This window comes from Macaca thibetana, chromosome 14 (genome assembly GCF_024542745.1).
Source record: "Macaca thibetana thibetana isolate TM-01 chromosome 14, ASM2454274v1, whole genome shotgun sequence".
Classification (NCBI taxonomy): Eukaryota; Metazoa; Chordata; class Mammalia; order Primates; family Cercopithecidae; genus Macaca; species Macaca thibetana.
In genome coordinates this window covers 57,262,207-57,274,780 of record NC_065591.1, presented here as the reverse complement: position 1 = coordinate 57,274,780, position 12,574 = coordinate 57,262,207, and the positions used below count along the sequence as shown (strand labels likewise).

Here is a 12,574-nt window from a genome sequence, read left to right as displayed (position 1 = left end):
CACTGCGCCCGGCTCGCAAGTAGTAATTATTTACAGAAGCCCTTGAGGTGAGCAGAGATCAGTACTAAAGCCACTTCATAGATCGGAAAACTGAAGCCAGCAGGCAAAAGACGTATCCAAAGTGCCAATGAACCTCAGTACCAAGCTAAGGGTGCCTCCCTTCCAGAAGCCCAGACAACTAAGGATGGCTTCTCTCCTAAATACTCATGTACTATTCATTTGAATTTAAAAACAAATATCCCCAAACGCAGAGTTTTCATATGACCCAGTGTGTTAGTCTGTTCTTGCGTTGCTATAAACATAGCTGAGGCTGGGTAATTTGTAAAGAAAAGAAGTTTAATTGGCTCACAGTTCTGTAGGTTGTACAAGCATGGCTCCAGCATCTGCTCCTGGTGAGGCCTCAGGAAGCTTCCAATCATGACAGAAGAGGAAGGGGAGAAAGCAAGTCACATGGCAAGACTGGGAGCAAGGGAGATGGGGGAGGTGCCACACTCTTTTAAACAACAAGATTTTGAGTGAACTGAGCAAGAACTCACTCATCACCAAGTGGATAGTGCTAAGCCATTCATGAGGAAGCCATCCCCGTGATCCAATCACCTCCCACCAGTCCCCACCTGCAACACTGAGAATCTCATTTCAACATGAGATTTGGAGGGGACAAACATTGAAATTGTATCACCCAGCAATTCCCCTCTTAAGTATATCCCCAAGAAAAATGAAAATATAGGTCTTAACAAAAACTTGTACATGAACGTTCCTAGCAGCATTACTCAGAACAGCCAAAAAACAGAAACAACCCAAATGTCCATCAATTGACAAACGAATAAATAAAACATGGTATATACATACAATGGAATACGATTTGGCCACAAAAAGAAATGAAGTACTGACATATGCTACAACGTGAAGGAACCTTGCAAACATTATGCCAAGAAAGAAGGCAGATACAATAACCACATATTGCATGATTCCATTTATATGAAATGTCCAGAATAGGCAATGCTATACAAACAGAAAGTAGTTTAGTGGTTGCCAGGGAGGGAGGAATGGGGAGTGACTGCTAATGGGGTGAAGGTTCTTTTTGAGGTGATAAAAATGTTCTTGAATTAGATAATGGTGATGATTGCAAAACTCTGTGAATATACTAAAAACCACTAAAGTATGTATTTTAAAAAGGTTAATTTTGTGGTATGCAAATGATAAATCAATAAAGCTATTATAAAATGAGACAAACAAAAACAATATAAATATTCCTTTGAGAACAGGAGAAACCAGTTCATAAAATATTCAGTTCTGGGGTCAGCAAAGGGGGGCAATAACCTGTGGCAGCTAGAAACTGCCAGGTGGGGGGACCTGGGAAGCCCCACAGCCAGCCTCACAGGGGGCAGGCCCTGGTCACTCCATGCCCCTGCTGGGATGAAAGTGATGAAAGGGCTCCATAGCACCCCCTTACCTCCTTCCCCAGACCCCCACATCCAGAAATCTGACTCCACTTTTCCAGCCCTGCTCCCCAAGAAACTGAAACCTTACTGGATCCATCACTCTCCTTGGCCCATCTGCTTCCACAACTGCATTATCATTTTGTCTTCTCAGGTCTCTGTTGAAATTTCTGCATACTTCAAGGACTATGCCCTACCTGCAAACTGAGCATGCCCATGGCAGAGGGGTCCCTCCTTCAGGACCTTGAGCTCGTCCGACTTTGGACACCACAAGTACATAACAGTATGTGCATAATGGTACATGCATAATGAATAGCATCATAGTCAGGACTTCCAGGCCCCCAGGCAGGGTTGGGTAAGGGATGCTGCCCTCTCCCAGGGCCTGTGAGCCCCACCTGGCACAGGGATGTGCCAGCTTAGATCCAGGCCACGAGGCTAGGAAGGAAAGCAACGAGGCTGCCTTTGGAAGGGGAGAGCACCATGCCCAGACTAGGGACAGTACCCTTTGTAGCTAATCTGAGAGGATGACCCAAAAAGATGAAGCATCCTGGTCAGCAGGGGGAGCTGGGGCTGCATGGGGGCATGGGCATTTGCCTGCCCCCAAGTTGGGAATGAACGGGGATAGACTGAGAGTAGTCACAGCGGCTCAGGCCTCATCTCTGCAGAGGCAGACCAGCCTCCAATTCTCCCGCAGTGGAGAGAGCCCTATGGAGGAGACAGGACAGCTCTGGTCACTTGAAAGGACTATCTGGGCCTTGAAGCAAGTGGACACATGCTCATTTTCTAGTCATGAGGCTAGTTCCCTGAGTCTACACGGATTCAGCATGAAATGCTGTCTTGGGAAGCTGCTCCTCAGGGAAACTACCCTTGAACTTCTCTAAATTTCTCTCCCGAAGTTCTTTGAGGCCCAGGGATGAGAAGCCCTCTCAAGGTAAGGGGTGGCAGGAGCGCATGTTGCAAGTGCCCTTCCGTTTATGCAGCCACTATGTTCTCACCAACACTTCCTCGGGTGGCCAAAACACATGAAAACATTTTCTCTCATTTGAGTTCTGTGCAGGGGACAGGGAGGATGTTCTGGGTCTTAACTTATATGACCAGGGCTCAGAAAAGTGAAGTGGTTTGCCCAATAACATCCAGTAGCAGTGGGTGGTAGAGCAAGACTTGCCGGAGAGCCCACAGTCAGAGGACCGCAGAGCAGGACTGAAATCCACAGTTCATGCTTGTTACCTACCAAGTCAAAAGACAGCTAATCCTGCAGCAAGTGGTCAGGTCCTCATGCCGCTGCTGTCGCTTTCAAAGAATTCTAAAGATTTCACATCTGCATGTGTCTGACCTGGTGCTCTTGGGGGTTCTCTCTCCTTGGGAGAGTGAGTCCAAAGCCTTTACCATGGAAGGGAGGGCAGGATTCCCAGTAGTATGGACCACAGGGAGAAGAGTGTGTGCCCTTGAGACAGCATGGAGTGGGCTGCTGGGTCTCCAGACCCTGGGCAGCCAGGCAGGAATGGTACCACTATATGCACCACTATAGACACCTGAGTCTACAGACAGACCACTATACAGACCTCTCCCCTGAGGGACAGCTCATTGCAGAGGCAAGACCTTAGGCATAGTTCCCAGACCACACGGAGGTGCTCTGAGGCCTCAAACAAGTTCTGCTCTTCTCTGGACTGATCCTAGTTGAATATAATTGGGGGTGGACTAGAGTAGAAACAGATAAGGGTAGGGAGACCCTGAGCCATGCCTCTTTCCCAGAATCAGCAGCTTTTATGAAAGCCAGTCGGGAGAAAGAACATTGGCCCAGAGTGGGAGGGCCAAGAAACACTTTACAGACAGATCATAGGAGGCCAGAGGAGTCAGGGACTGACCGTCGGGTGGCTGGATAGGTCTGGACTTGCTACCTCCCAGTCCTGGTGTCCTCCCACCTGCCTCAGGCCCACAGTCTTTGACTCCTTCTCTTAGAGCCTAGAAAGCCAGAATCATGGTCCAGTCATGACAGCAGCAGAGGAGGAAGTGAAGGGTTGGGGAAGCCTTCAAGCCAAAGCTGGGCTGGGCAAGCAAGGGCCTCAGGGACAAAGCTGGGCAAGGACAGGCTTGCAGCCAGGGCCTCTGGTCTACCTTCCCTGGAGCTCAACTCCAGCTCTGGCCACAAGTTCAAGCCCCGCTACAGGGAGCTGAGCAGCTCCAGCCAGGATCTTGACCACCAGAAGACCTCAGATGAGCTCCCATTCCTAAGGCCACAGCTTCGGCACAGTTCCTCTCCTAAACCTCAACTGCCTCCTCTGACCAATCCAGACCCCCACCTGCCTCACCCTGCACACACCCAGTCTGCAAGCTCTGGAGGAAACTGAAGGGAGGCAGGCAGGAGTGTGGGGCCATCTGAAGCTGGAGGGATGGGGAGAGGTCCGTCTGTACAGCTGAAAAAGAACCCCTCCCTCCCCATTATGTGCTGCTTTCTCTGCCTCTAGTTTTATCCCCTCCCATTTGCTCTCCACAGAGTAATCCAAATGGTCTTAATGAAATGTAAATTTGAGCAAGAATCTTGCTTCTACCTCAAGCCATTCAAAGGTGTCCTGTTGTACACATGGACATAAAGATGGGAACAACAGACACTGATGGGTGACAGGATCTGTCATACCCTGAACCTCACCACCATGCAATATACCCATGTAACATGTAACAAACCTGCACATGCGCCCCCTGAGGATGTAGGGAAACTGGAACTGCTACCCACGGCCTGCAAGGCTCTGCACAATGTGGCGCTGCCAGCCCTGACCACCCTGCAGCCTCACTGATGATGCCCCAAGCTCCAGTCACAATGGCCTCTGCAGTCTTGAACCTGGGGTTCCTTGTCCTCTTTCTGGGACAAAGGAATCCTTTTGATTGTCTCTGATCCTCTCCTGACCTCCTTCACCTATAAACTCATTCATTCATTATCCTCTCAACAAATATTTACTAAGCATCTACTAGTAGGGGCTAGCCCTTAACATCTACATTTTGATAAGAATTATACCAACACTGAGAATTTTTCATCAATAAAGTAACTCTTAATGAGCTTCATTAAGTCAATTAATTCCTTGATCACTTTTCTATTCATTCGTGTTAAACCATTTCTTCACCCTTCCCCATTTTTTTTGAATTTTGTGGAGATTATTTTCATTGGGATCAATTATTTTTAAATTGTTAAAGGCGACTATTGGCTTATGATCAGCTTTTGGCTCACATCAGATCTCACAAATTCGAGTTTTTGCCGCTGTTGGGATTCTTTTCTGGCAATTATTTCTACCAGAAAATGCTTCCCGAGCCAGCTTCACCAGCTCTAAACTTCTCAGGAAGATTTGATTCTTCTGTCAATTTTTAGTCAGTAACATACTTTACCAGGTGCAGTCTTAGTTGTTGCCAGTTTTACTTTGTGTTAATTATTTCAACCAATTTTAATTTTTTCGTGGATCTTTTTTTGGAGAATAATATCTCAATAATACTAATGAGATCTTATGCTCTTGTCAAAGGCATATTTTAGCAGTGATCTGATAAGCACTCTGAGGATCAAAGAATAGCATGAAAACATCCTCAGGGCACAAAGGCAGGTCAAAGCATTGAACTCTGCATTTGGGTGGAGTGCCAGCTTGGAACCAGGTGCCTGAGGGAGCCCTGCCCACTGCCCACTGCTCCCCAGAGCCCTGGCCCCTGCCAAGAAGATGCCTCATGGATGGGAAACAGCTTCTGGCTGGGGGAGAGCGGCTGCCTGGAAGAGATGGCCTCTGACTGACAGAGCTGGGGTGCAGCCTCAAGGCCCCATGCCAATCGGATGCAGCGTCTGCTGGGCACAGATATTTCTACTCAGAAAGTATCTCAGAGACACTCAGCTGAGAAAGGAAGCAGACGCTTCTTAGTGCCTTAGTTTCCCCAGCCATAAAAGGATGTAATTGACTGGGGTACTCTCAGTCCAAGGCTATGACTTCCATTCACTGGCCATGAGTCTCTGAACCTACTCCAGGGGTCCCCTCTGCCTCCTAATTGAGACTCTACCTGCAAACAGCAGGGGACAGGGCTTTCCACCTGGATTGAGTGTGACAAGACCAAGTGTGGAGGGCTGAGAGCTACAGATGCTCTCACCTGGGAAACTGTGTGTCCCGACCCTAGGAGACCAACAAAAGAGAAAGAGACCTCACTGGGAGTTCCCTTCTGCTGGCCTGGCCCTGCCACACCCATTCCCCAATAGTCATGTCTCCATATACGATGCCACAGGGTATGTAGCCGGCAGGCACTCTGGGAATGCAAATGGAGAAACCAAGACCCAGAAAGGGGAAGGGACCAGCCCAAGGACACACTGTGAGGTGGTGGCAGAGCTGGGATGTGGATGCAGCAGTTCTGGCTCCCAGCCCCGTGCCCACCAACCTGCTTACGGGAGTACTTCAGCCCGCAGGAGAGCCTCCTCCACCCTGCTCCCACGTGAGGAACTGCCGACACTACCTCTGCCCAGCCTGCCTCAAAACGCCGCCTCCATCGCCCCTGTAACAGCCAGGAAAGAGGTGGGGCCCTCAATCCAACAGCAGCGGGGAGGCTGGCTCAGGAAGGAACCACCCTCACCTCCTCTGCGGGTATCATCCCGGCGGACTGAGAAGGGAGACCCTGGGGTGATAGACCCCACTGGGGCGGCTTTGTAGGGCCGTCCCAGCCTTGGAAAACTGACCACCTGTGAGAACAAAATCCAGCAGCCCCCAGCGCTGGTCCAGGGGTGTGTGTGTGTGTGTGTGTGGTGTGTGAGTGTGAGAGACAGTGCATGTGTCTGTGTGGGTGGGTGTGCATGTGTGTGTGAATGTGTGTATGTGAACATATGTGTGTGTATAGGTGTATGTGGTGTGTATGGGGGTGTGTAGTGGGCATGTAGTGTGCGTGCATGTATGTGGGAGCGAGTGTGTGTGATGTGTGTGTGAGAGTGCGTGTGTGTGTCCGCACATATTCAGCACCATCCCTCCCACAGCTAGAGCTAGGGAGGGCCTGCGAGTGTCTTTACCGCCACCTCCCCAGGCTCATGGCAGGCAGGGCCTGGTTCTCGCCTGAACTCTTCCACATGCCAGCTTGCTGGGGTATCCCAGGCAAGCATCTTTTCCTCTCTGGACACAACCTAGTCCTCTGCAAAATGGAGCTAGTATTTGTCCTCTTAGCCTCCCAAGGGTGTTGTGATGATGAAATGATAGACTCTGAGACATCTGTGCCCTTCCCTGGCATGAGGTGACCCAGGAGGCCTCCTGGGAATGGAGCTGGTGAGGCATTCTCTCTGGAGGCAGTTGCTATTCCAGAGGCTGGCCTCTCATGGCAGGCCACCTTCTAAGATGGTCCCCAGTGATCCTGCCCCCTGGCACTCACACCCTTATGTCATCTGCCCCACTTCCTTGAGTGTGGGCTGGACCTAGTGGCTTGCTCCCGAGAAAGGAAACACAGCAAAGGTGATGAAACGTCACATCTGTGATTCGTAGACAGACTTTCTTCTTGTGAGCAGACACTGTCTTTCAATGGTTTTCAGGAAGCTGGCAGCCATGTTGGAGAGGCCCATACGGCATGGCCACCGCAGCCAGCAAGGCATGGAGGCTCTCAGTCTAGCAGCCCGTGAGGAATGCATTCTGCCAGCAACTAAATTACTGAGCTTGAAACAACCCCACATGAATCTTGAGATGAACCCACAGCCCCAGGTGACACCTTGATCACAGTCTGAGAGAAACCCCAGAGCAGAGGACCCCGTAAAGATTCCTGTCCCACAGCAATGAGAGAATAAGTGGGTATTGTTTCTAGCTGCTAATTTTGGAAGTAATGTGTTACACAGCTGTAGATAATTAATACACTGTCACACTGGCATACATGCTCTGTAGAGAAGGGCCCTCTCCTCAGGCCATTGAGAGGGGGCCCTGCAGACAGCTCTCTGCCTGACAACCCATGTTGTTGTGAACTTCCTCCTACAGCACAGGCCTTGAGGTGGAGTGTTTTGAGGAGAGGAGCCCAGAGGACAGAGCCCTGTCTCCAGCTGCCCTACCCAGGCCCCCTGCCCTCAGCTGGGCAGAGGAGGAAAGTGGGAGAAGCTGCTTCACGTCCTCAAGGAGCCACAGCCGTGAGTCCTTTCCAAAGAGTAATCCTCCCAGGGCTGGGAACTCCAGGCCTGTCTGGAGCAGGGCAAGTTTTCCAAAGCACATCCACTTCCCCTGTCTCCCCTGCTCTCACCAGTACCCCAGGGAGGACAGGGAAATGACACCAATCATCTGCAAGACTGTCAGAAGCTTTGCCTGATCAAGTCCCAACAGACTTAAAAGGTAACCGTGTTCATACCCATTTTACCACTTGAAATTATTAGTAGAATTTACTCATCAGAATGACTTAGCAGCAGAGACAGGATTTGAACCTGTGTAACTCAAAGCCCATGCTAATTCCACTTGTTTTACAAAAGGAAAACTGAGAATCAGAGAGTTTGAACATTCTGACGGCACCCACAGGTAGCCCCACTCAGTCCTTCCTGGATACTGTCGTCAGGGATTAGGGTTTTTAAAGATTGAGGGGAGAGGACACGCAGGATGGAGCAGGACTGTAGGAGCCCAGGCCAGCGCTGCTCCCACTTGTCTGGCAAGAGTGGGTCTCCCTCCTGCTCTCCATCAAGTCATCATGCCAACCAGCAAAGTTGATTTATTAAAACTCCTTTCTGGGGTACCACACGAATTTTTCCCCACTGAGACTCAGAGAAGAAGGGCAGCCACTCCCGCCACACAATATTAAAATGTCAGGAGTTTAAGGCCTGCGTTGGTTGAGTCATAAGTTATCAGCACCCAGTGAGGGCCGACAGAATGCCTCCCTTAAATTATTAAGCAGAAAGCGCCAGACTGTAATATTTTGCTAAACCAAAGTACAGACACAGACAAAGATGTCATTTCAATATTTGAAACCAGCAAGTTTAATTTAAAATAAGAGCAAACCAATAAGCTCAGAACATAGCAGCGTATGAGAGGAAAATTATACTGTGAGAGGAAAAAAAAGTGGAAGGACTTAAGAAATTTATAAAAGTAATCTCCAAGTGGAAATTAGAAATCAAGGCCTAGAAACAGAATAACACAAAAGAAATATTACTGTCCACTTTCTAAATCAATATAACACTGCTCCACGCCGGAATTACCATGGTAACTCAAGTAAAAAGAATCAAGCAATTCTTATTATTTCAAAATAAAATCACAGCCTGAAGCCTGGGTTTTATTACAACCACTGATAGATCGCTGGCTTGTATTTATCTGAAATATTGCTTTTCAATCAGCTGGTTTATGAATGTACACAGGCCTCTCACCAGCCCACTTACCACCCCATTTTGAGGCTAGGGGCCAACCAATGAATTGATTCTCACCTCGCTGCATCTGCATATATGCCCAGGTCTAAGTCAGCTCTGGGAACACAGAGCATCACATCCTTTCAAGCTGTCTAGTGGCTTTGCAGGACAGAGAGGAAAATCTGAAAGAGGCAATGGGGACTGACCTCATTATGGTCCCTCCCCTGCCAGGGTGGCTCTGGGAGGAATGGAGCTGGGCTCCCATGGCAGCCCCCCTCAAACTGCCCACAGCAAGCTTCCTTCCACCCCAAGTCATCTCGAAGGTTCTTCACCTTTCCTTGAACTCTGAGAGTCTTTCTCTGCATCCTCATGTCTGACAGCTGGAAAAGGGAGCAGACAGAGCACAGAGAGTGAGTGCACTGACTCTGCAGTCAACCTGCTTGGGTTCACAGCCCAGCTCTAGCACTCTTGAGCTGTAGTGGAACCAATTACTCAATCTCTTTGTACAATAATTTTCTCATCTGTAAAATGAGGGTAATAGTAGCTTCTTCCTAAGGTTCTTAGGGGTATTAAATGAGATTATATATGGAAGATGCTTGGTGGACTGATTACAAAAATGACCCCAATTCGCTACCCTTCCCCATAGCCACACCATTTGTTATATGACTTTCGCCTCCTACCTTCAAGAGCAGAATCTGCTTCTCCACCCTTTGAACTTGGGTTGGCCTTGTGATTTATTTTGGCCAATAGAATGCAGCAGAAGTGACAACATCCCAGTGTCAAACCTTGGCCTCAGAAGCCTTGTGTAGGCCGGGTGCGGTGGTGCGTGGTGGCACATGTTTGTAATCCCAGCACTTTGGGAGGCTGAGGCAGGTGGATCGATTGATCCCAGGAGTTCAAGACCAGACTGGGCAACATAGTGAAATCTCATCTCTACAAAAAATACGAAAATTAGCTAGGCATGGTGATGTAGTCTCAGCTACTTGGGAGGCTGAAGAAGGAGGATCACTTCAGCCCAAAAGGTCAAGGCTGCAGGAAGCTGTGATTGTGCCACTGTGCTCCAATCTGAACAATAGAGCGAGACTCTCTCAAAAAAGAGAAGCCTTGTGTGCTTCCACACCTTCTGGACCGGTCTCTGCCATAAGAACAAGTCGGACAAGCCTACTGGCTAATGAGGGCCTCGCAGTCTTTTCACGCCCAGCATCCAACTGATCAGCCATCCTCCATCCTCCAGGTGTGAGTGAGCCCAGCTGAAACCAGAAAAACTGCTCAGCCAAGCCCTGCTTAAATCACTGACCCACAGATTTTCAAGTTAAATAAATGCTTATTGTGTTGAGGCTCTACATTTTAGGGTAACTGATTACGCAGCAATAACTACTTGATACATATAGACGGCACAATGCTGCACTTTTAAGTAAGGGTTCAGTATAATGATAGCTATTGTGTTTTATGACTCCTAAAGGCTGAGAGGCCAAAGCCAAAAGATCATACTGTAACTGTGCAGAGAGCAATGTCAATTCACACAAGCATGAAACTTTCTGGTTTACCAAGTGTGTGCTTGGACATAAAGTGCCAGTTAGGTGTTTCACCCTTTGTAGGGATGAGAAAATTGAGGCCCAGTGCATTGACTGAAGTCACACAGCAGTCAGCTGGGACAAAACCCAGGTTTTCTGAATCATGCTAGCAGACTACACCTGAAGACAGGAGGCCCAGTTGACCTCCAGGGGAAGGGACAGGAGGGAGGAGCTAGTGATCTGAGCCCATGGGCCTTCATACTGGGCAGCTGCCCCTGCAATCTGGACCAACCTACTCACTCCTCTCACACCACCTGCTTTTACTTTTCCCCTAATTGTATCAGCTACTGTGGACTCCTGCCTTAGACAGAACACGAAATGAACACATACCCACCAGTGGTGAACAAATTGTTGCTAGGTTTGGTGGATGTGTCTCTGAGCATGGTCTGGAATGGTCTGGGAGAAACCTCAGCCAACTAAAGGAGAAAGGGCATGCCAGGCAAGGAGGACATAGGAGCAAGGGAATAGAGGCAAATGCTGAGTCTTCATGGAACCCAAAACCAGAGTAGATATACTAAACCTGCATAGTTTAGTGTGATGGTCAAAGCAGCAGTAGGCCTCAGGCAGGATGCCAGGGTAGCAGAGGTTTGGTCAGACTGGTTGTAATGAGCACCAGGAGAAAGATAGTAGGTGAGATGAGAATGGGGGTAGCAGAGGACAAAAAGGTAGGTCCAGAGTCCCAGATGAATGCAATCCGGTGATGTGCTGATGCATGCTTAACAACCAAGTCTTTGGGAAAACGCCCTGATTTGTAGTGTTTGCTTATGTCCATGGTACAAACTGTGGCTAATTTCAAGCTACCAATGCAGTGTCTCTGAACTCAGAGTTGGGAAGAGATGCACAGAATATCTTGCAAGCCAGGACAAGTTGACTCCACTGGTGTAGTCCAATCCCAAATATGGGCTTGCCAGGAAAACTCACTCTAGCAGCACCACAAAGAGCTAAGCCTGGGAATGAGAGGACATCTTGCATGTCTCAATGTCCTCCAACTCCAGACAGGACAGGGAAGCAAGATGGGATACATGCCATAGGAACCTCTGGGGCTTCTCCACTTCAAAAGGACCAGGACAGATGTAAGTGTCCATCAGCACCTTTCACCTACATCTGAGGATAGAACTGCATCTTCTGGGCTGTCAGTAGGCTGGCAAGGGGTAAAACTGGGACACCCAAGCATGTGGTCCGTAGTCCCAGTCCAGTTGATGTTTGCTGTAATCAGAGTTTTCTACTACCCAGCCTCATCATGCCTCGGGGCTAGGGCAGAAGGCATGGCAAAAAGATGCTGATGCTCTAGGCTCCAATTCCTCATGGAACCCTAGGCAGCCCTTTTGCCCTATTTGAACCTCGACTTCCACCTATAAATGGAGGAATTTGCAAAGAGTGGTTTTAGAGACCTCTTCCCAAGGTGCCACCTGCCGTGGGGATCTGGACATGGGCAAGTAGTGAGGTCAGCCTTCCTCCCAGGCAGCAATGATTAAGGGCCATGATAAATAAACTGGCAGAGTGAGGGTACAGACCCAGTGCTTACCAGTGAACAAAGCACTGGACTGGACACAGAGTTATTTCAGATCATACTGTAACTGAACACGGAGCAATGTTGCTCCACATAGCCATGAGGCTTTCTGGCTCATCAAATGTGTACATGGACAGTATCTCACTTAATCCTGAGTATAATCCTGCCAATTAGGTATGGCTGTTCTCACTGTAGAGATGAGAAGGTAGAGAGGCAAAGGTTTAGAGGCAAGCAACCTCTACACTGGGTGGGCGTGTAACACAAAATCACAGTGGACATACTGGACCTGCATAGCTTAGTGCAATGACAAAGGTGGCAGCAAGTCAAACAGTACCTGGCACACTGGGACACCCATGTCCTTTCCTCTACCTTCTGCCCTAACATCTTCTAGTCTTCTCAGCGTCCCTGAACAGGGCTTTCTGGGAGGCCCTCTAGACCCTGGAGATGGATCCAGCAACAGCCTTGGCCTCCCTGCTACATGGGGGCACAGCTCTGGAGGGATCTCCTAACTCCCTGGACCTGCATCTGCTCTAGACCCCAACATGGCTCAAGTCACTGGCCCCCAGCCTTCCCTAGCTGCACCATCACAGCTCTGCCTTCTGCTCAGACAGCACAACCTGTCTAGCCACGGCCACCTCCCAACTGTGGCAGCCTCGCCCTGGGCCATGGCTGAACCTCGTGTTTCCTTTGCCCATGACCACAGGGAGTCAACTGCCAGTGCTCACTGGCAATCATCCATCTGTTCCAAGGGTGA

General features: G+C 49.2%; 2 protein-coding genes across 10 annotated transcripts in view; one reads left to right on the top strand and one right to left on the bottom strand.

Moving 5' to 3' along the window:
- RPL27A (ribosomal protein L27a) overlaps window positions 1-12,574 on the top strand; it is a 1,008,958-nt gene that overhangs the window by 552,723 nt on the left and 443,661 nt on the right. The gene's annotated exons all lie outside the window — the stretch shown is intronic.
- LMO1 (LIM domain only 1) overlaps window positions 1-12,574 on the bottom strand; it is a 44,813-nt gene that overhangs the window by 21,972 nt on the left and 10,267 nt on the right. The window contains exon 1 of one of the 5 annotated variants that reach the window (XM_050756478.1): window positions 9,069-9,101. The exons of the other annotated variants lie outside the window; for them this stretch is intronic. The gene's annotated coding sequence lies outside the window, so the exon portion shown is untranslated. Of the gene's footprint in view, window positions 1-9,068; window positions 9,102-12,574 lie in introns of those variants that run through there. 5 annotated transcript variants of the gene reach the window in all.